We start from the raw sequence: 24,583 nt of genomic DNA, 5'->3' as shown, positions 1-24,583 counted from the left end.
TCTTATTTTAGTTATAACTTTTAAAACATTTTTTGGACTGTTAAGGTGGTTTTTAAAAAAAGTTTTGTGGTTTTTTTACTCTATTATTTAATCTATATTTCTCTCTCTCTGTCTTCACTTGGTTTTTCTCTCATACTACTTCACTCATATGCCTAATGATCCTTTGATATCCACACAGATTTTTATATTGCGAGAATTCCTTCTGCTATTGCTCTAAAAGGATGCTTGCCAATAAATTTTTTCTCAAGTAGAATTTGTGCTTTGGAGCTCCTCGTGGTGAAACAGGTGTGTTATGAACTAGCAGATTGCCATTTAAGATGAGCAAATAGGAGTTAACTCTCAGACTACTGAAGCTCCAAGTCCCAGAAAGGGAGTGGCTTTCTGGGGATTAGACACCTAAGCCTTGCACCTTAAATGTCTCTATATATTTTATTAAATTTTACTACAGTAGAGATTTCTGCTATAAGAAGACAAATAAAGCCTATTTTTGCTCTGAGGGCTGGTGAAGTAAAGGGGGATGAGGATGGTAACTGAGACCTGTGCCATATATCTCATCTACAGACTTTCACCGAGTCCTTCTATTTTGGGCTTCACTTTTTACTTTAGAATTCAGCTTTACCTGTTGATTCTGAGCTCAGTTTGCAACCAGCAGGATTCTTGCCAACAGGGTATATCCCCATCTTCTTGGTAGTGTCTTTGTAGTGTATTATGGGCTAGAGAATTATTTGTCTTTTTCATCTTCCCATGTTTCCATCCATATTCTTTCTTCAAGGAATTTATGGAAATTTCTCCTTTGCTGTTGACCACACATTTTCTGCTTTCTTAGCAGTTATAGGTTCACTGCCTAAACTGTTAGCTTATTTATTCATTCACTTATGTTTTAGTCTTTTATTTGGAGGATCTTCAAAATTTTAAGAATCAAATTTCTGTGCCCATTCTTCCATCTTGAATTAACACGTTTTAAACTGAAGAATATATTTTAATTCCATAGACATTCAGGAGAAAGAAATGGGCTTCTTTCCTGTTTGCCATGCCAACCTGCTTGTTTAGAAGAGTCAAGCAAACACAAGACACCTGTTTCACATCAGGTTCTTAATCGTTCACCTGCAATCACTTGAGCTAATGTTTGATTTAACTGCATTGTGAAAATTGTAGTTTCTCCAAAAGCAAGAGTTCCTCATCTGCTGTAGCATTATACACCTCAAAAACTGAATCACTGCCATAGACGACATCTGGATTCTGACAACACCGTGAGTATTTCTTAGAGAAAATATTGCAATGAGCAGCTTTATATCTCAGTACAGGCTGATATATCATAGAAACTGAATAGAAATATAGAGAATGGCTGTTTTGTACAGGGTGATAAAAGGAATTCCATTTGGTTACGACAAGCCAAATGAACAATTTTTTTTTTTGTTTTTTTGTTTTTTTGTTTTTTTTGCATAGCGTAATATTAGGTAGGAGCTTCAGGATGTCTCAAATAATTCCTACTTGGTTCCTGATGTCTAAAACTTCATCATCATTTAATTACAAAGCAGATAACCCTGAAAATGGTAGCATGAGGTTGTATTAGTTATTTGCACTTCATATGGGTGAAGAAATTAGAAACAAATATGTACAATAATATGTAAACCTGAAGGGGTGGAAGCCGGAGTGGGGATGAGGTTCCTCTTCCTAAAAGAGGAGCTGAGGGTCAGCAGTGGAGGGCACTAGAGGCCAACTCTACTTGATCAAATGACTTGGTTGTGCCCAGCATGTTAATTATTCCCATCACAGGCTGCCTTCTTGAGTCTACAGATCATATTCACATAGACATGTCAGAGAAATGGGCAGAGAACTTTTGAAGCAAATTAATATCATTTTCTTGTGATGTACCTAGAATTATTTATTTTATAAAAGCAGTCAATATCTACAAAACATTTTATATCTTATGCAATTTAAATTCACAGTTATCTTTATAGCACTCATTGTTGCATTAATAATGAATAGAGGTATCAATGTTGGAGAGAACTTGATGCATCATGAAAATAAGAGATCTATCTGGGAGACACATGATGTAATACAAGGAAATTACTCCTTATAAGTTACAACAATCTATTCTCTCTCTCTCTCTTCAATGTCTATTTTATATTTTCTTTCCCCTTCAATCTCCAAACTCTCCTCCTCTATCCCCATTCTCAGCTGAATTTTTTTTCTATTTCACTGAGAAAATAAAGTTGATCAGAAAACTTCCATGTTCGCACACCATTACATCTTCTTAATGACTAGCATCTGCCCCGCAAACTCTCCTCACTCAAAATTTAGCACAGATGGTCCTGTTTAGAGCCATCCCCACTGCCTGGAAATTAGATAGCTCCATCATGTCCTTCTTGTTCTCCCTGCTCTCTCCTTCATTATCACCCCTTCACTTCTACTAGATCATTCCTGGTAGCACACAAGCTTGCTCTTATTCCTCGCCTTTTTAAACAAACAAACCTTCTTCTTGAAGCTACTAAATGTACCAGCTATGCACTGTCTATGGTTCCTCTCCTCTTATTCTCCCCTAGATGTGCCACTCACTGGAATAAAGTGCTCATGTTAACATTGCCAGTGTCCTCTGTGTTGCTCAGTCCAATGGTCAGGCCTCAATCCTCACCTCACTTGAACCTGAAGTAGTGTTTTACACAGGTGGTGAACCCTCCCCTCCTTACAGTTTTTTCAGTTGGCTTTCTGGACACCACAATCTGTTGGTTTTCCTCCTACCATTTCTGTTGCTCATTCTCAGTTTTGTGCTCTCAATGTTAGGTGTTGCTTTAGCTTATGTTCCCCGGCAAGGAAATTACAGAGACAAGGACTTGCCTGCAGGTAGTTATTTTTATTAAGTGATTCCAAAGAGGAGTGGGGAGCCAAAATGAAAACTGAATCAGGGATGAAGGGAAAACCGAATGAAAGGTGATTTATTAAGTTGATTACAACTATTGTGAATAACTGAGGCTCAATCTTTCTGCGGCCTTTTTGAGAAACCAGAAGGTTTAGATTTAGAGAATAAAACTAGTAGTGGCCCAGGCAACATGTAGATGAGGGGGATATTTATGTATTTCACAGATGAAGGGTTGCCTCATTGCTGTTACCTGCACCTCAAATCTTCCTGGTATAAACATGCACTGGAATGGCTGAGGGGACTACCACAGGCTCCCAAGTAGTGGCCAGAAAGCAAGCCCAGAGCAAAACCAGGAGATAACACAGTTCAGCTGAGATAGGGAGCTGTGAGGCTATAGCTGCATAGCAGCTGGCTGCTACAGCAATGGCTGAATTAAAAAGGTCGACAGAGAGGATGTGATCCAGGGAGGGAAAGATACTCAACACAAATGGACCAGAGCTTTTCCTTGAGTTCTTTTTTCTACCTGTGCTCATCCTCTTATTGAGACCCATTCGGTGTCACGGTTTTAAATACCATCCCTATGCTAACAACTTCCAAATGTGTAAATCCAACTCATACTTTTTATATATCCAACACCCAATGGGACATCTATGTATTCAACAGGCATGCCCATCTTAACATGCCCCAAATGGTACTTCCATTTCACACTGGCTTCACCATTTTAGGCACAATACATCTACTTCTCACCATCTCCCTCATTAACTACGCTGTTTCAAATTGCCATCATCTTTGACCTGAAGTATGGCAATTGTTCCTTAACTTTGCCATCATCTTTGACTGGAAGCATGGTCACATTTGATGACATGTACTCCTACATCTGCCACAATCTGTGTGAACCTCATCAAATGTAGACTCAGAGTTTGAGAATCTTTTAAAATCAGCATAAAACATGTAAACTGAGACTATTAGAATGTTCCAGCTCCAAAATGTTATCATTACTTTTTCATAAGGCTAAGCTTGGTGAAAGTTTTCTATATTTCCTTGAAATTGTGAAAGTTACTGAAACAGTATATTTCTGAATGTTATATTTGGCTTAGAAATCTATACTTCAGTGAACGAAATAAAAGTGAACTATTATTTTGGGTATGTCATTAAGAAATGAAATAAGCCTCTTTAAATGCTATAAAATAAGCTTCACGTAAAGGTTCTAGGCTACTTTGTAGAAAACAAAATCTACTTTGTAAAATGTAATTTTAAAATAATTTAAAATGCATTTTTAGATGTTATGGACCAAATTTGCCAATATCTTCTATTAGACTTTCAGCAATAAACAGTAATGAACTGAGATAAATTCATCTCATGTATCCAGTTTAGTATTAGAGTGGTGAATGTTTCCAAAATGCTCAATGGCAAAGAAATAAAATGTTTTCCTGAGTTTTGAGGGGCTTTATAAAGTTTACCTGGGCGTGTTTTGATATTCTCTCTAGAAATTATCCTCTCATTATGAGTTTCACAAAACATTTCTTTTTTGAATCACAATTGCTTCAACTAAATGATGACATATTGTGTACTTGAAAAACGTAGAGAATAGATATTAAGTGCTCCCACCACACAATAATAACTATGCAATGTAATACATTTGCTAATTATTTAACCATTTCACAATATATGTATATTTCAAAACATGTGGTACATGAAAAAAACATACAATGTTAGCTCTCAATCTTAAAGAAACTAACACATTTCATTTCATTTTTACTTTTTAACTTGTATTTTAAGTTCGGGGGTACAGGTTTGATATATAGGTAAACATTAACAAGTTCAGGTTTGATACATGGGTAAAGTAGAGTCATGGGGGTTTGTTGTACAGATTATGTTTCACCTAAATATTAAGCAATTAGTAACTCGTTAGTTATTTTTCCTGATCCTCTCCTTCTTCCCACACTTCATCCTCTGATAAGCCCCAGTTTCTGTTGTTCCCCTCTTGGTGTCCATGTGTTCTCATCATTTTAAACGATGTGCCTGAGCATGGTGTGACAAGAGTCATTGTGAATTTCAGTTGACCCTTTATCCTGACAGCTTTCTAACAAGTGTGTAACTATGGTGAGTAAACACACACATATTGAGTCATTGCAGTAGACTTTTTTATTTTTTTGCTATGTGTTCTCTTTTGAATGGTGTCTAAAATTGTGTTCATACAGTTGTTTAATCTGAGTAAGAAACATAATTCCCAAACTCTCAAGGGAAAATGAATATCACATTAATGCCAAGAATAATGTTTCTAAGAATTATTCTTTATATAGCTTAGTTGTGTTGGTTAGGTAAATTAGTTTTTTAGCCTCCCTTGGTTCACCCAGAATCAGGTTATAGGCCAGTCATAGTTTACTACTTTACTTTAGCTATTATCATTGTAGGCAAATAAATTTCTCACTGCATGTATGTTTTAAAAATGCCCTTTCTGGCCAGGTGCGGTGGCTCAAGCCTGTAATCCCAGCACTTTGGGAGGCCGAGACGGGCGGATCACGAGGTCAGGAGATCGAGACCATCCTGGGTAACACGGTGAAACCCCGTCTCTACTAAAAAATACAAAAAACTAGCTGGGCGAGGTGGCGGGTGCCTGTAGTCCCAGCTACTCAGGAGACTGAGGCAGGAGAATGGTGTAAACCCGGGAGGCAGAGCTTGCAGTGAGCTGAGATCCGGCCACTGCACTCCAGCCTGGGCCACAGAGCGAGACTCCGTCTCAAAAAAAAAAAAAAAAAGCCCTTTCTACAGTAATGACTCTCTGTTTAGCATGACTTCGAAAATAAGTAATTTGAACACTCATGCACTATGAACAGAATACTTAATGGTACTACTTTCTTTTTGTTTTGTTTTGTTTTGTTTGTTTTTGAGATGGAGTCTCTGTCACCCAGGCTGGAGTGCAATGGCATGATCTCGGCTCACTGCAAGCTCGGCCTCCCGGGTTCACGCCATTCTCCTACCTAGCCTCTGGTGTAGCTGGGACTGCAGGTGCCTGCCACCATGCCCAGGTAATTTATTTGTATTTTTAGTAGAGACGAGGTTTCACCATGTTAGCCAGGATGGTCTCGATTTCCTGACCTTGTGATCCACCTGCCTTGGCCTCCCAAAGTGTTGGGATTACAGGCGTGAGCCACCACGCCCAGCCCGATACTACTTTCAATAATGTGTCCTTGGCCTTAGTATTATTTCAGAGACAAAGAAAAATAGAGACTATATATTTGAACTGCTAAAATTACATGATCAGCTGAAAATGGTTATAAAATTAAGTATATTTAAAGAAATTTAATGAATTTTTATTAAATCAAATAGACAATATGAGACAAGAGAACCAATACATCTACTCCTACATCTACCACAATCTGTGTGAACCTCATCAAATGTAGACTCAGAGTTTGAGAATCTTTTAAAATCAGCATAAAACATGTAAACTGAGACTATTAGAATGTTCCAGCTCCAAAATGTTATCATTACTATTTCATAAGGCTAACCTTGGTGAAAGTTTTCTATATTTCCTTGAAATTGTGAAAGTTATTGAAACAGTGTATTTCTGAATGTTATATTTGGCTTAGAAATCTATACTTCAGTGAACGAAATAAAAGTGAACTATTATTTTGGGTATGTCATTAAGAAATGAAATAAGCCTCTTTAAATGCTATAAAATAAACTTCACGTAAAGGTCTTAACATTTGTTTAAATAACATTTGTTTTGATAAGGAGTGGGTCCATCTCTGCGGGTTTCTAAGATGTTTCCTTGTTAAAAACAAAACAAGAACACACATTTGAAAGTAGCAGTAACTGTTTTAGAATATCAGGGTACCCCTTGGAGTATGGCAGTTATAGTATACTAAGAAGTGCCATCCTTATAGTCCCACACAGATAATGCAATTTATAAAGACTTTGTTGGTCTTTAGTGAATATCCTACACACTGGGAGAATATGGCTACACATATTTTTATGTCTGCTGAGCTTCAATAAGGATGGACCTATATAAGTTTAATATAGAAATATATGTATTTCTCATTTGAATACTCCACATGGTATGAGATCATGCATTTATAGTTCCCTAATGTACCACCTTACTGTTTCAGCAAGATTTATGGATTTTGCAAAATGTGTTAGACTGAGATCTTTCACTGTAATACTTAAACCTAACATGCTGTGGTACAGTAGCAATTCTAATATCTCTTCAACTTAACAGTGCATAGAATAGTGCTAAAGGAAAGGCATAATCTAATGCCTCTAGTGTTGACGGATATTTTTCTATGAGCTTTAAAGGCTCAAAATACTATGTTTTATTGTGAGCTCATTTTAGTTCCCAATAAAGTGATAATGTAAATATTTTACTAAGCATATACATTTACTTGTTGCCAATATAGCATGAAAATAATTAATAATGAGCTTGATGCATTTGGCATTAAGGCACTTCCATGATGAAACTTTTAAGATGCTTAAGTATTTAGGCAACAAAAAGCAGATGAATAGGGCATAATAAACATGCATAAATGATATGTTTATATAATGTATTTAATTTTAGATTTTGAAAAAATATAGTTTATCCTTGCGAATATTGTTATTTTTGATTCAATGTGAGAGTAGATAGTCTTTGAATAGACTTTTTATAGCTTCTTTCTTCCAGATCTCTAAGTACAAATTAATTTTAAAAAGGGTATACATATGTTAGCAGAAAATGTGTCCTCCTTTCCAAGTAAAAAACAATCCAACTAATTAAAATAACTTGAAAAATTGGACTAAACCTGGTTTTCTGAATGGATTACTGCTTTTCTTATATTCTGTTGAATTAGAGTAGTCTTTAAGAATTTCTAATTCACCTTCAGGAAGTAATTTTGTGAGATATTTTCACCATATTACATCACATTTTAAAGATCTATATGCAGAAGCAGAGTATGGAAGGGTTCTCTTTATCCTTGCTGCCTCTATTCATTATTATGACGTTCAACCCTATTTTTCTATGTTTGTGAAGATCTACAGTTGTTCCAATCTCATAGTTTTCTTCCTTTTATATTTGTGAGCTCTGATGCCATCAAAATGTACTGCATAACGAGAGACAAGACTTACCTGTCTAAATGACCGCTTTTGGTAAATTCACATCTGGGGAAGAATATTTATGGCATATGCTTTTATAATGCAGTTTTTCACTGGGTCTACATTCTAGTGATTTCTCATTTAGAAAGTGTTTCATGGCTACCCTGCAACCGTATAATTGGAGGATGATAAGAAAATTTGCAGTGGTTCACCTTTTTGTTGTTGTTGTTCATTTGTTTAAAACTACCCAGAGAGTGTTCTTGTTTGTGGGGTGGGGGTGGGAATCAATTATCTTTGACATATGTCAGATTTCCCTAGAGAAAAGATGAGTTTCTGCCAGCTGACCATTAGTCCTTTCCAATTGCTTGTTTCCTTGCAGAGAGAAAATTAGAGATCTGTAATAATTGGCTACTCTATAAAGTCTGCTTCCTGGATAACCTACTGTCTTGACTGTGGTCTCCTGGTTTAAGAAGTAGAAACAAACCCAAATTCGTGGTACAGTCTTGTTATTTGAAGGATTTAGGGCAATAGCTCAATCAGGTGAAATACGCTCGGCTTATTAGAAACCATATGTTTTATTGTGTGCTTTCCTCATTCCTCATCTCTGTATGGCAGAAATCATGTTTTTGTGTGCCTACATTCTAATATTTCACATATTGTATGACACATTGAGGGTACTGAATAAATATGTGGTGAGTCTTCCTAAGCATCAGGTACTATCTAATGTTTTAGGGATACAGATGGGAAAGAACAAACTACATCTGCCTTTCATGAGCCTTGCTTTTTGACATTTAAAAAAAAAGAAAGAAAGGGAGCCCAGGGAAGAAGGAAGCTCAAGGATCAAGGCTGGTACTTGTGAGTCTGCATCTTCTCTCATCTCTCCTTTTCTATAACCATTCATCAGCCTGGTATTCTTTTGTTACTCATTCACTACCAAATATTTGTGGACCACCACTAGATGGGAATTAAGTCATGAACAAAAAAGTATAAAAGCAGTAAATAATTCACGAGAGAGGCTATGCATAAATTTATAGGGGATATGTGCTAGATGAAGACTAATCTGGCAGAGAACCGATCTTGGAGAGCTCTGCAAGTGAAGTGAGGGACTTTGCCTTTCCTTTGCTGTTGATCATGAAAACTACCTAGTTCCTAGTCTTTTAGATCTCCCTTTCCAAAAATAAGTGTTTTCTGTATTCTTAGTGTTAGTTAAAATTCTAAGGAAAGAATATGATTGATCACTGACAAACCAGTAAATTGAATCTTTGTAATTCAATCACCCACGATTGTATGAATACAAGGGAAAAGGGAAGTAACAAATATTCACATGGAATATAAATGGCGACCCAAGCCTTACTCTTCAGCAGTTTGTGTAAAGGTCAGTAAGACAATGTGTTAGGGCTGAGTGTGTACCATCAGACCTTCCTTTAAAATCTGCCCAACTTTTTTCTTATTCATTGGTGAAACTTTTGTGTTGAGACTTGCAGGCCTTTACAAAGAGATCATCAGCATATTTTCATCTAGTGTTTCATATCTGAGAGCAATTATTATAATTTATTTAATATGAAATTATTTGACTAGAAATGGCATTTTTAAAAATATCATAAATATATCTCAAGCATCCATCTTGTTACAGCACAAACTCTCCTTGCTTTAGATCCCAAAGAGAGACAGGAATTATAGAGCCTCCATCCGTAAAATTCAATGACCTTATTTCTTATTAGAAGTGAGAGTAGAGGAAAGCTTGGGAGTGGGTCTTGAGAAACGAATGAAATATTATTTGAACTTGAAGATTTGATGAAATTCAGGGAGCAAATCCTTAAAGAGATGTTCCTAATTTGAGAAAGTATATTGATATTTAAATGAAAAATCTTTAAACAATTGGGGATTGTTTCCAGAACAATATTAATCAACAACTTTAAGTAGTTGTAATTAAGTTACTAGTGTTTTCTCAGGCCCACTTGGTATTGTACTATTTGCTTAGATAGCTTCTGTTTCTGCTATTCCCTTCCAATCAGTCTTATTGATTAATCAGACTGAGTTCAGCCTATGATGTATATTATTTTAGCCCAATTTAAAAAACCTGAATATTGATAGAGGTGGGAATCTAACTCTGAGGTGATACATTGATACTTGACCTCTTAGATTTGTGGCATCATTAAATGGTCTCCATAGCCAAGATATGGCAAAAAGCAAGGCACATTAAAGGCAGATATATTTTGTTCTTTCCCATCTGTATCCCTTAAACTTTAGACATTACCTGATGCTTAGTGAAGATTCACCAAGTATTTATTCAGTACCCTCAATGTGTCATACAATATGTGAAATATTAGAATGTAGGCATACACACAAAAGCATGATTTCTGCCATATAGAGATGAGGAATGAAGGAAGCTACAATTTCTTGAATATTTACTATATTCCTAGGACTATTCTAAGTGCTTTCATATCATTTCACTTAATCCAGACAACAATTTTATGCGCTTTTGACACTTAAAAAGAACTGCTGTTTTCTGTTTCTCTCCTATGTGATTTCAAAAGAGATGGTGGTAGAATCTATATTTTGTTTATACCAAACTGCATATTTGTTATATTTTTAACAAGATACAGTTACTGCATTTTTGAAATCTCTTAGAGTTTTACAAAGATAAAAGCATATTAGAAAGAACTTCTTTCTAATGATAGAAAGAACTTCTATCATTTGATGATATATACTTTACAATTATATGGATCAGGACACAGAAATAAATACCAAGTGAATAAGGTTTTACATAACAACTTATTACAAAGTGAATATATAATATTTGATGAATTTTCTAAAATACAAAAAAAAAGTTATCTGTTCATGGAAGAGGATATTTGTGATAAATTTAACTTTTTTTTCTCCAACCAGTCCCAGGCTTGCTTACTTTGTAAAATTAATGGGAATGCACTTGCATAGGATTATTTTTTAAAGAGAGATAAACATGTCTTTCAGAAAACTGTACTACTGCAATTTTCTTTCTTTTGTTAAGAAATAGCTTATGGTAAAGGGATTCCAAGCATTGGCAACATAACTTTTATTTATTTTTTTGAGACAGAGTCTCTCGCTCTGTCGCCCTGGCTGAAGTACAGTAGCACAATCTTGGCTCACTGAAACCTCTGCCTCCCGGGTTCAAGCGGTTCTGCTGCCTCAGCCTCCCGAGTAACTGGGACTACAGGTGCCTGCCACCACACCCAGCTAATCTTTGTATTTTTAGCAGACAGGGTTTCACCATATTGGCCATGCTGGTCTCGAACTCCTGACCTTATGATCTGCCCACCTCGGCCTCCCAAAGTGCTGGGATTACAGGTGTGAGCCACTGCACCCAGCCTATGTATATATATATATTTTTTTTAATGTGGAAGGAAAAATGACAACAGGATTGAAATTCATGTAATTTCACCAAAAAAAATTTATTTAAAGCTTTCTTCTTTCACATGGATACAGTAGGAGTTTTCCCATTAGAGAGTAGCTAACCTCCACAGTAGCACTGATGTTTACAAATACAGGAGATTTTTGTTAATCGCATTGGATGATTTTAATTACATCCTTTCGGGTATATAAAATGTTACCTTATTCCTGCAAATCCTCCCAATGTCTGTTTAAAAAGAAAACTTGCTCAGCATTGGAAATATTTTTAAAATTTAAAAATTGTTCTAGACCTTTGGGATTTTAAAAATACATAAAGCATGTTTTTTATTGAACAAAGCATGACAATTTGTAGACCATGTAGTGTAGCAGCAAAGGTGGCATTCACTGTTCAACTGACACAGTGAATGGGTCCATCAAGTTTCTTTGAATATGTTACGGAGCTTTTGAATATCTAAAAAAACATTTCTTTGAAACTATCAGACAACTGTTTGATAGGTTTTTCTTATTTGTTAAGATTCACAAGCTCTATTTTTCTCAGCATGCAGTGCTGAGCACAATGGGCAATGTTGACTAGCCTTTATTTAGATAAGCTGGAAGAGTATTAGTTTTCCTTGGGAAGCCATGCACATGCAAAATTAATTGAAGAAACCAACTGATTTTTCTTTCCCAGCTGCAATTCAAATGACTCAGGTGTAATACAGTGCAGCTGAGAAAAGTCAAGCTATACAAAGCCCAGCATTAAACAGTTGCCACTCACAGAATAAATCGTTGATTGTCAAATCATCATTAAGAAAATCCACAATTTCCAAAGGTAAATTTTAAAACTCCATCCTTTCCTGTAGACTACTGCCCAACTAATAGATTTAGAGTTGAAACAACAAATTGCAAAATGCTGATTCGTTTTATTCTCAGTGTGAACCTGTTTTCAGGAAAGTTGTTTTCTCAGTAATAACATTGGTCATCCTAACAAGTCGAATGACAATTTTCCAGGGGAAGGATTTTCCAAACAATAGTTTCTCTGCTTTAAAGTGATGTGAAGCAGTAAATGTTTAAGAAACATGATATTTTGGATGAATTAGGTAAAGCTTTTTTTTCTCTCTTTCATGCATAGCTCATGCTACACTAATCATCAAAAATGATATTTTGTCAAAAACTATTGAAAATTCATTGAGTTCTTTATAGTATTCAAAATAACATTCCCTTTTGTGGAGTTATTCACATTGTTCATTGAGCCTCAAAATTGTTTTTAATCATCTGAAACGTGTAAGGGCTGTCTGTAGTAATCACATGTCTGCACTTAACCAAGACCCAAAGGATAAGATCTACTATTATCTCCTTTAATCTTATTTTGTGTGTCTTATTCTCACAGCACATACTTGAATAATCTGCTGCCCAAAGTGGAGGTCAAAATCGTTCTTTCGTTTCATTGGTTTTGTTCTTTAAATCTGTTTATTATCCCATCACAGTTTTATTTTTCAAGTCCCTCAAGATATGAACTAATTTTCCACTCAAAATATTGCTTATGTCATAATAAATCAGATTGTGTTCACTGATAGTTAGTGAATAATACATTTCAAATTAACTGAACATTCAAGTCATTGTATATAGATCAGCATCTTTGCAATTTCTTAACAATTCAGAAAAAAAAATTGTTTTTCTTTGACTTCCCTTAAATTTGACTAACTTGACCAATACAATAATTTACTAAGAGTTTCTGTGACTTATGATTTGGTTGCAAAGAGTTAAAGACCAAATGCTACATTCTCAGAAATGATTCACAAATACATTTCAAGGACAGTTTGGAAACCATTGAGGGGATGAGACTCTTTATAGTAAGGGAATTAGGACACATTAGGATCTGGGTTTGTTTCATTTTTAGAGAGAATAGTCAAGAAAGTCCTCTGCCAGGAAACATGTTCTTTCTCCCTAAAATAACTTGATTTCTGGAGAGAAAATGAATAGAAATTCTATTGTTCAGAACCTTGGTTAAAAGGTGAACCTCAGAACCACTCCACACGCCAAGGGAATGCTTTTAGTATTGCTTCCTGAAGTCAACTAATAGATTGAAAAGGGACTGGGAAAAGTGGTCACCAGGGGAAGCCTGATGACGGGCAGCTGCAGCTGCACCAGTGCCAAGCACTGACCATTTAGGACAAAGAGGAGCTTGTGAAGATGCACTGGGGGCATCAAGAGCAGCAGAAGTAGCAATAGAAGTGCCTCTTTCTTCCTCCTAGGAAAAAGGAATAGAAAAATGTACAGAAGAATGGAAGGAAATGTGTAAGGAGAAAATAATAAAACGCACAATAAAGAGAGATTGATGGAATGGGATGGCAGAACACTGTAGGGTGTTTCACAAAGGGAAGCAAAGCTCAAATAAAAATGAAAATTATTGGATGTTAAGCCTTTGTAGAAAATGATCACACACATACATTCACACATACAAACACATGACAAAAAGGGACAAGGAAGGAACTCAAGAAGATAATAAATATAATACTGAGACACTGACCAAATAATTTCCTACATGACTGAGAACTGATGGGCAGCATGAAACACCTACTTATATGATATGCTTGTAAATCAGCTATTTGGTTAATACAACAATAGTGTGTGCAATTAGCAATATTTCCTTTTAAAAAATATTTTAATACTAAAAGAGGTCAAGTCTACTTGATATGTTTTCATGTTAAGAAGGGCCCTACTCAGGTACTGCTTGAAACCCTGCCCTATTCAGATTTCCTGAGAATCAGTGCAGCATGTGAGATGGAGCATGACTTTGGAGTCAGGCCGACCTGTATTTTGCTGTAGGTTAGCTGTGTGGCCTGAGGTGAGTTACTTAATTTTTATGGCTTTAGTTTCCTTTCATGCAACATGAGAATCATAAACTCTGTTTTAGGGAATTGTAGGAGTGACAATAGGCAACATCTAAAGAAGTGCTAGGACATACCAGAAGCTCAAAATGGAACTTTTTATTGTTTCTGTTGTTGTTGTAGTTATTGTTATAATCATTGAGAGAGATTATTTAATATCACCCTTTAGTAAGGCTTCAGACAGAATAGGTAGAATATGAAGTAGTTTTAAAATTATGATTAGGATGTAAACTCCCAGAGAGGGGGCTCAAAAATTTTTGACTAGAGGAAGAAACATTGGAAAAGACACCAGAGTGGAATCCATATGGAAAACGTCAGTTTGGTTCATTTGGCCATTTGGAGGCAAGACCAAAGACCTCACTCTGAAATGCATTATGCATATTTCACTTTCATATGGATTGCTGAACCTTCAGTTGCACTGCAGTGCTTATGATAGGTCTATGGTCTGCATGTTTTATATTCTTGTGGTGATCTTTCATTCTAAAGAATTTGCTGGAAGCAGTATGTAAATGCAACCTCTTTTGTATTGTCAAGGTCTGCCTGTTTCTTACAAGCCAGAGTGAAAATCTACACCAAAATATCACTTGACTTCAAAGAAAAATCATTTTTCACTTGTTTGTATCTAGGGACAGTGAACATTTGTGAAAGCTTCTACATTTATTTTCAAAACACAGCAGGTTGTATTTTGTAATCCTCTGCATATATTTGTAAATCTGCAGATAGGCTTAGAACCTTCCAAAATGAGGGTCTTTTGATGAGCATGACTTCTGAATTGCAGGTGGAACAGATGCCCTAGAAGGGGACATGATTTTTCACTAACTGGGACAAATTAGCTAAAAGCAAATCTTGGAATTGTGATGGCTTTGTAAATAGGCTGAACTGAAGCAAGGATTTTGAGATTAGATTAATGCCAGCCTTAGCTGGAATAATGTGTGCTCTTGAGTATCTGCAGCTGTGAAATCACTACAACATGCTCTAGTTGAATGTGATTTTCTTGCCCCGATCCCTGGTACACTTTAGCTCAAACAGATATCCACATGTAGAAATAGGTCACTCAGGGGAAAATGTGTATTTCTTATACCCTCAAAGGGCTTTAGATTTACATATCAGCAATTGGCTTACCATGAAAGTCAGAGAAAATACTGTATTTCCATCTGTAGCATGAAGATTATTGACATTTAAGGGGAAACTACACATTTTCACATTTAGCAACACTTAGAAAAAAAACCATAAACAGCATCTCATAAAGGCCAATATTTGGTTCATATTTTTTCTCATCAGCTGTTTGCTAGAAGAGCAAATGATTAGAATATAGGTCCAAGTACATCTTTTCCCCTCTAGAAAAATGTCATAATCTTAGCATACATTGAAAAAAGAAATGCTAATGTTTCAGGTTAGCAAGGGTAGGAGAAGGTACTAATCTATTATGTGAGGGGGAAATGATATAGATTTTTCCTGACTGAAACCCAGCTGAGTTTATGACAATGAAATGAATTCTTCATAGAATGCTCACTTTTCATTGAGTTGGATTTTAAGCTTTTAAAAATCTAGAATTCTGAGCTAAAACGATAGTCAACAACACATGGAATAATCTCGCAAACATAATAGTGAGAAGCCCGACACAAAAGAATACGTATTATATATGAAGTTCAAAACAGGAAAAAACTAATCCAAGTTAGAAGTCAAAAGACTGATTCCCTTTGACAGGTAGAGCAGACTGGCAGGATGCATAAGGGGGCTTCTAGGGTGCAGATAAACTTTTGCTTCTTGGTCTGGTGCTGGTTACATAGGTGTGCCACTTTATAAAAAATCCATCCATCTGTATACTTATAATGTACTTCTCTGTACTTTGTTATACCTCAGCACAAAGATGTTAATAACTTGGTTCTGTAAAACTCTCTCTTGACAACCTCATCAGCCTCTATCTACTTTGAGGGTGAGTCCTCTGGCTATGAGAATGTATCAGTGGTGGTATGGCACTGTGACTGATAAGCACTGCAAGTTCTTATGGTGCCAGAGATGCTCGCATTTCAAAGGCTCAGCATCTTCTTTAGCAGGAGTCCATCAAATGTGCATATTAATAGAGCAAAAAGTCCATAAGTAACTAGGACCAAATAAACCGATCACAGGGGAAGCTTAGGGGGCATTTGGGAAATTGTACTAGCTTTTTTTTAAAGCCAGAATTTCATATATTTTTCCTTAGAATCACTACAAGGTAAGAATATAAACATCTGTATCAGGAGAAACATCATGATTCTTACCTAAAATAATGTAATTATAGTAAGAACATTATTGGGAGGCAAGCTCTTATTCTATACTATTTTTGGTGCCAAAATGAAATGAAAACTTATTTTTTAACCAAGAAATATTATATTCAGGGAACAGAAACCGTCCTTTGGAAGCATGAGGCATAATTTTAATTGCAGTTTGCCCATTTCTTTACCTACAGGGACCACTTTCCAGTTGTCATCGTTCACAGATGCGAAGAGATCTTATGTATAATTCAGTACTTTGTACATCTGTCCAGAAACACAAAACCAGACCCCCATTTTACATTATGGGAGAATCAAAAGCAGTTCCAGAGCATAATACTGATGCTTTTCTACACATGAGGGAATTTTCTCAGCACGATGAATAGGACCCTCTTTACCATCGGCCAGACCTAAGTCAAAGTGCTGCCTCTTACTACCCCAAAAAAGGAGAAAGTCACTTTTTTTTTTCTGTAAAACATCTACTTCCTGGAATTTTTCTACTGTTTAAATGAGATGATATCTATAAAACTTGTTTAAAAAGTTTTCCCCATATTATTTGGTAAATATTCATGAATATACTACTACTATTGCTACCACTGCTGCTAATGACAATAATAATGATAATAAATTAGTAGTAGTAGCTAACATATGTGCCAAACTATTACTAGTGTTACTAGTATCACTAGTGTTATTAGTATCCTCTTTACATAATAGTGGTGGTGGTAGTCATATGCACATTTACAACTCGATTCCAACTTCAAATCTGAAATCATATAACTTATGTCACTCAATTCTACTTCTGGTAAGCAGACATCTGTATATAAAACATAATTCCCTAACCTCATAATACTCAGCTCTCTTAACCTTTTCCCAGACTTTCCTTGCATAGATTTGTTTCTTTTTCAATTTTCCCTGTTATAAATATTAAAATTTTAAGTACTAAAACATTTCCCCTTTTCTTCTTTTCTGAGAACTCACTCTTTCAACAAATAGAAGGCATGTTCTCATATGCCTCTTTTCTGCTGGTCATAATGCTAGGCAATGGTGAATAAGGTGGACAAGGTACCTGTACTCACGAGACTTAATGTTCCAGTGTGAGAGGAAGAATATAAATAAGTATAGAAAATAATCGCTGATTTTGATAGTTTCTATGAAGGAAACCTGCAGGGTAAAGTGAAGAGGAGCAGCAGGTGGCAGGAACCACCTTAGATGTTTAAGTTGGGACAGGTATCTCTGAGGGGATGACTTCTGTGGTGAGATCTGGATAAATTATTTCAAGGACAAATCTCAAAGCAATTCCCTACTATGAAGTAACAAACCTTTCTATTTAATGAGAAAGAAAATGAAAGTTTGAGAATGGTTAACTCATAAGAATAGCACGTCATTCTTCAGTGCAATGCATAAATAACTAAAACATTTTCATGTGAGTTAATTCATGTAATCTACATGATAATCTAAGGAAATAAATCATAGGGCAAGTATTACTATTTGTCCCCCAACCCTAACTTTATAGATAACAAAACCAAGACCCTGAGACTAAGTACTTTTCCAGTTTTCCACAGCTAGTGAGCAATTGAAGTGAGATATAAACATTGTCTCTTGATTCTTGATACTAAGACTTATTTTCTCTAAGGGATGTATAGACTAACCTTTGTAGGATGTGATTTTAAAGGAATTTTCAGAGTGCAGCCTATACTGTGTGTCCTGCATTTAGTTGGTCTTTTTATCTTTTCCTTTCTTTCTATCCTGTGCTATTCCCATTACCTATGGCCAAATCCAATTCTTCTCAGGCCATTATCACTACCTTTGTTAGAGGGAAAATTTGGGGGATATAAATACACAGTCATTATAAAATGAGTTCTGATGACCTTTTAGTATTTGTTGTGTATGAACTGTAAGCAGCAGTTAAAGATGAAAAGGAATTGGCATTGAGCCTTCTTAATTATTGTTCCTGTTTCAGACCTTGAATATAGCTTTGGCTCTTGCTGACACATCTAAATGAGGTTTACAGAACCTGGAGCTGAGGATTCAGTGCTCATTAACAGAGAGATGACAGGACTGCAGCGTTTTCTTTTTTGCCCTTTTAGAAAAAGAAATCATCATGGATCTCAGATTTAGATGTTTTATTTTACATGTGGATTACCTTCTGATTTGGAATTATTGTAAGTGTGCTCATCTAGAGGAAAGTCTAAAATAAGTTCATGAAAGCAAGAAAAAAGAATGAAGGCTGTGTTTTGTTGGGCTTTCTGAATTCTGTAAGGCATAACTGATATGTCTAGTATCAGACCTCAACACACCATTGTAAATTATGCTATCCAAAGAGGGTTGAAAAGCAGAGGTTCACAACCTGGGTGAATTCCATCTCCATGGATACCACAGTCATCAACATCCCGACTGGTTGCAGGTCTTTAACTGGTCTTCTGACCTCTAAGGTCTTCTCATCTTGAACTCACCTATACATCGCTGCCAGATTTGACTTCTGAAAGGGGCAGCTTGGGTTATATAGTATCCCCCAAATTTGTTTTTTTTTTTGTGATGCAGTCTTGCTCTGTTGCCCAGGCTGGAGTGCAGTGGTGTGATCTCAGCTCACTACAAGCTCCACCTCCCCCAGATTCAAGCGATTCTCCTGCCTCAGCCTCCCATGTAACTGGGATTGCAGGCATGCACCACCACCACGTATGGCTATTTTTTAAAAAAATTTTTAGTAGAGACAGGGTTTTGCCATGTTGGCCAGGCTGGTCTTGAACTCCTAACCTCAAGAGATCCACCTGCCTCGGCCTCCCAAAGTGTTGGGATTACAGGCATGAGCCATCGTGCCCAACCAATAACCCCCGAATTCTGTTGTGGGTGGCCTATTTAATAATGAATTATATATAAACTCTTTCTACTTGTCATTTATTAGTTTTAAAATTATGATGTTAGAGTAACAAAAGGCAAATAGAAGGTTAGTAGATTGCTTAGCATGATGTAGTTTGCATATTTATTGGGTATGAAGTTCTCACTTAATCAACTTTTACAAGAAATACCATGGTGGCTGTGTTTCTGCTAAAATTGGGATTATGGCTTCCTGATAACCCTCTCCCCCTCCCCACTAAAATGTGTGAAAACCGACTTCTTGTCTTGTGTGTAGAATAGAACATGGGGAACAATAAAAAGGCTTATGACAAGACACACATAGATAAGAAGCTGAATTCCAGGGCAAAGAAAATGGAAAATGATATTATAACTCAGCTAAATATGGTGGCAGTTTCTTAGCCAGCAGAGTAGACAAACTCTTTAAAATGTGCTAACAGAAAACATATACCAAAAATCTGAACTTTGGACAGTGACTAAGAGAGTAGGAATTCTTTGTAGTAAGGAGCTTGATATAAAGAAACGATTATCCATGCACAAAACCATGTGAAGTAAAAAAGCACATACAGGGCCAGAGAAGGATCATCAGGACTTAGGTTCTGCAAGAAGAACAGCTCACGACAGAATAAACAGAAGGGACAATTTCCTGACCATGCCCACTTCCTATCATTAACCTATTCTTCAGTGAGAGGAATTATAAACAGATGTTGGAACTGCACGTTGTAGTCGTTTTTGTGTATAACTGATGTTTACATTTACCCTATAGTTCTTATTTTGGCCATTCTCAACTCTGTTCTCATCCACTTGAAATTCAGAGGATTAATACAAATATGGTTATGACTAGATAATTTGCTTAAAGTATGTGAACACAAAGTAGACAAATTAAGGACACTTCATGCTTGTTACCTTCTCAGAGTTTATTTACATGTGAACTGAGCTGGATGTTACAAAGGCATTCTCAGTTTAGTATCTTGTTTCTTTACTGGATGATAGATATTATTAGGGGATCCTCATATCTCAGTATTTGAAAGGGTCTCCTGACACACAGCAATGATCTTTCACACTTCATTCTAACATGGTGACCAAGAGAATTAGCAAATGTGGAAAATGCTATAAGGAAATACTCAGTTAAAAATAAATCAGTAGTGAATGTGAATATCCTTGTCCTGACTTTCAAAACCTCAAAAAGTCAAGGCCATTTGAAAATTTGTTCACTGAATAAACAGTTATTAGCATCACATATGCCACTCACTGTGCTTGGTCCTAAAGAAATTTAGATAAAATGAAATAGAGTTACTGTCTCTGAAAAAGTAACTCTGAAATAGAGTTACTCAGGTGCTAGTTGGAAAGCAGGTACGCAAATAAATAATATAATACAAGGGATAGATAAAAAGCTGTTCATTATATTCTGATAATTCTTCTAGGGCAGATTGGGGAGGGATTGGTAAATTCTTCAGGAGTAGATAAATGACTTTTGAGTCTTAAAGAGTGGACTCAGGAAAGGCATTGGAGAAAGAAAGAAAGCAACATGGTAAAGTGTGGATGACTTACACACGCACGCACACACACACACACACTTAAAATATAGTTTTACCTAGTTGGTTGCAGTGGTCTACATGTTTGTCCCCCCAAAAATAATATTTTTAAATCCTAATCTCCAAGGTGATAGTATTAAGAGGAGTGGCTTTAGAGAAGTGATTAGGTCATGAGGGCAGATCCTTGATGAATGACATCAACTCCCTTATAAAAGAGATCCTAGAAGCCAGGCACGGTGGCTCATGCCTGTAATCCCAGCACTTTGGGACCCCGGTGGGCAGATCATGAGGTCAGGAGATCAAGACCATCCTGGCTAACACAGTGAAACTCCATCTCTATTAAAACTACAAAACATTAGCCGGGTGTGGTGGTGGGCGCCTGTAGTCCCAGCTACTCGGGAGGCTGAGGCAGGAGAATGGCGTGAACCTGGGAGATGGAGCTTGCAGTGAGCCAAGATTGCACCACTGCACTCAAGCCTGGGGGACAGAGTGAGACTCCATCTAAAAAAAAAAAAAAGAGAGAGAGAGAGAAAGAGATCCTAGAGACCGAGCTAGCCAGCCCCTTTCTCCACACGAGGGCACAGCTAGAAGTCACCTTCTTTAAGGAATGGACCCTCACCAGACACCAACTGCTGGAGCCTTGATCTTGGACTTTCCCGTCTCCAAAACTGTGAGAAATAAATTTTCATTGTTTATGAGATAGCCAGTCTAGGGTATTTTGTTACAGCAGCCCAAAGACATTGCTCCGGTCCTTAGACCATTCAGAGGTCAGGATCACCTCTGACACATGTTGAAAAGGCAAATTTTCAGATAATCACATCAGACTTCCTAGATTGGAGTCCCTAAGAGCCAACTTTAAAATATGTCGTTGTAACCAGACTCTGAGTGATTCCAATGCCCACTATAGATGGTGAATGACCATTCTAGAAGCTAAAACTAGTTCCATGTAACAGGTGCCTCTATGGAATTTCACAGGTCATAGGACCATTTTATCTTAGGTATATCATACTGGCAGACAGACCATATTGAACTCATAGACATCCAAGGTGAAAAATGCCAGGACATAAAGAGCAAGTCATGGAGTTTTCTAGAAATATGGGACATGTAGTACTCATGACTCGGGACTCATTTTCAATATGCCACCAGGTTTTCTCTAAGTGGATTGGAGGGTATTGAAGGATGGTGCATAACTCTTGATAGAAGAAGGTTCCACTGGAAAGAGGAAAATCATGTGGAATAAAAAATCATTTTTCTTTTAATTTTTATTTAATTTTTATTTTAGTTCATGTGGGTACATGTGTAGGTTTTTTATATAGGTTAACTTGTGCCATGGGGGATTAGTGTACAGATTATTTCATCGCCCAAGTACCTAATAATCATAATATTGCCAAGTACCTGATAATTAGGTACTAATCATAGTACCTGATAGGTATTTTTTCTGATCATCTACTTTCTTACATCCTCTACCCTCCCTCAAGTAGGCACCAGTATCTGTTTGCCTCTTCACCTCCATGTGTCCTTATTATTTAGCTTCCGCATATAAGTGAGAACATGTGGTATTTGGTTTTTCAGTTTTAGTGTTAGTTTGCTAAGGTTAATGGTCTCCAGCTCTATTCATGTTGCTGCTGCAAAGGAAATGATCTTATTTTTTATGGCTGCATTATATTTCATGGTGTATATGTGCCACATTTTCTTTATCTTGTCTACCACTGATGGGCATTTGATTGATTCTATGTTTTTGCTGTTGTGAATAGACCTCTAATGAACATATGTGTGCATGTGTCTTTATGGTAGAATGATTATATTCCTTTGGGTATATACACAATAATAGGATTGCTAGGTCAAATAATAATTCTGTTTTTAGTTCCTTGAGGAATGACGGCACTGCTTTCCAAAATGGCTGACTTAATTTATACTCCCACCAGCAGTGTATAAGCATACCCTTTTCTCTATACCATCTGTTATTTTTAAATTTTTTATTAATAGCCATTCTGCCTGGTGTGAGATGGTATCTCATTGTGGTTTTGGAAAATCATTCTTTTTGACAGGCAGACTTGTGCCTATATGAGTTTTACATACTTCATTGCTTTTTAAATATTTCTTTAGGCAACTTTAGAACATGCAGATTTAAAAACCATACTATTAAGGTCTTAGTTATTATTGTATCTCATGCTTGAGGATAAAAATCTGAACCAAAACGCATCATTCTCAGGAAAGTATCACAAGGACAGAAAACCAAACACTGCATGTTCTCACTCATAGGTGGGAACTGAATATTGAGAGCCCTTGGACACAGGGCGGGAAGCATCACACACCAGGCGCTGTCAGGGGTCGGGGGGCTGGGGGAGGGATAGCGTTCGGAGAAATACCTGATCTAAATGACGAGTTGACGGGTGCAGCAAACCAACATGGCACATGTATGCCTATGTAACAAACCTGCATGTTGTGCACATGTATCCAGAACTTAAAGTATAAAGAAAAGAAATCACAACCAAAAACTGAGGACTCTGCCTACTCCCTTTTTTGGAATTGAAGCCCTTTACAGGAGGTCACATATACCATGAACTGCTTAATTTTAAGACATTTTAATTTTCATTTATATTGGCATTTTTTAAGACTCTATGTTTACGTTTAAACTGATTATGGTTTAAAGTGATTACTTATCCACGGTGATTCCTCTGTGGGAATCCTGAACAGATATGATGGTTGTTCTGCCTTAATATATGCCTGAAACTTTATCCCTAGGCAGTTCCCTCTATTAGGAGATATTTGTCTCATGTCTTAAACCATCTATTTTTAAAATGAAATTAATTCATTTAGAAGAATCCTTAGTGGTGGCTGATAAAGTATTGTAGCGAGGATGATGAGAATGTTGACAGCTATGAATCATTGAATACTTACCACGTGCCAAAAATTGTTCAAAGATATTTACCTGGATATATTTATTTAATCCATTACAACAACCTTATTAATAGCCCCATTTTATAGGTGACAGAACAAAATCATAAAAAAGTAAAATATTTTGCTCCAGGATGCTGTGAATAAGGGGGTAAGGTTTAGGATCCTGAGGATCCTAACTCAGGTAGTGGATCTCCCAAGCCTAGGCTTTGAACCTTAGTGGCATTCTGCTTGGTTTTGAAGCTGCCAGTTCTGTTTCAGATTTTTTTTTTTTTTTTTTTTTTTACCGATTACTTATTATCTGAATTTAGCAATTTCTTCAACATTCATTGTCTTCATTTTGAGATATATAAAACAAAAAATGCCAGTCATATTTCTTTAGCTGTATCTTAGGCTAACACCAAACATGAACTTGTACTTTTGCCTTTCACACCCAAGAGCTGCTGTCAATTATCAGGTTACCCACCGCCCGCCCTCATGCCTGCTGACATGCCTTTGTTTGGCTCAAAGAGAAATTATTCTCTTGGTGATTTGGCCATTGAAGCTTCTGGTCCAAATGAGTTTTTATCCTTAACAATAAGGTGGGACAACGGGCTTTGGATACCTAGTTGCAAATAGATAATGCCAGTCTCTCCCACTATGCTCTATGGAAGGGCACAAGAATTCCAACCCCACAAAAGGCTGTACAATTTCATAGCCAAAAAAACTAAAGAAAAATAAACAGTCTTTGGGTGTCCTGTGAAAGAGCTCCTTCTTTATATTTTTGTTCTTTGAATGAAAAACTCTATTTACAGAATATTATGCTTAGTAATGCCATTGTAACTACCTTGTTCTTTTTACTATTTCATAGTACATGAATGT

This window comes from Colobus angolensis, unplaced genomic scaffold (assembly GCF_000951035.1).
Source record: "Colobus angolensis palliatus isolate OR3802 unplaced genomic scaffold, Cang.pa_1.0 Scaffold108, whole genome shotgun sequence".
NCBI lineage: Eukaryota > Metazoa > Chordata > Mammalia > Primates > Cercopithecidae > Colobus > Colobus angolensis.
This window is presented reverse-complemented; position numbering follows the sequence as displayed.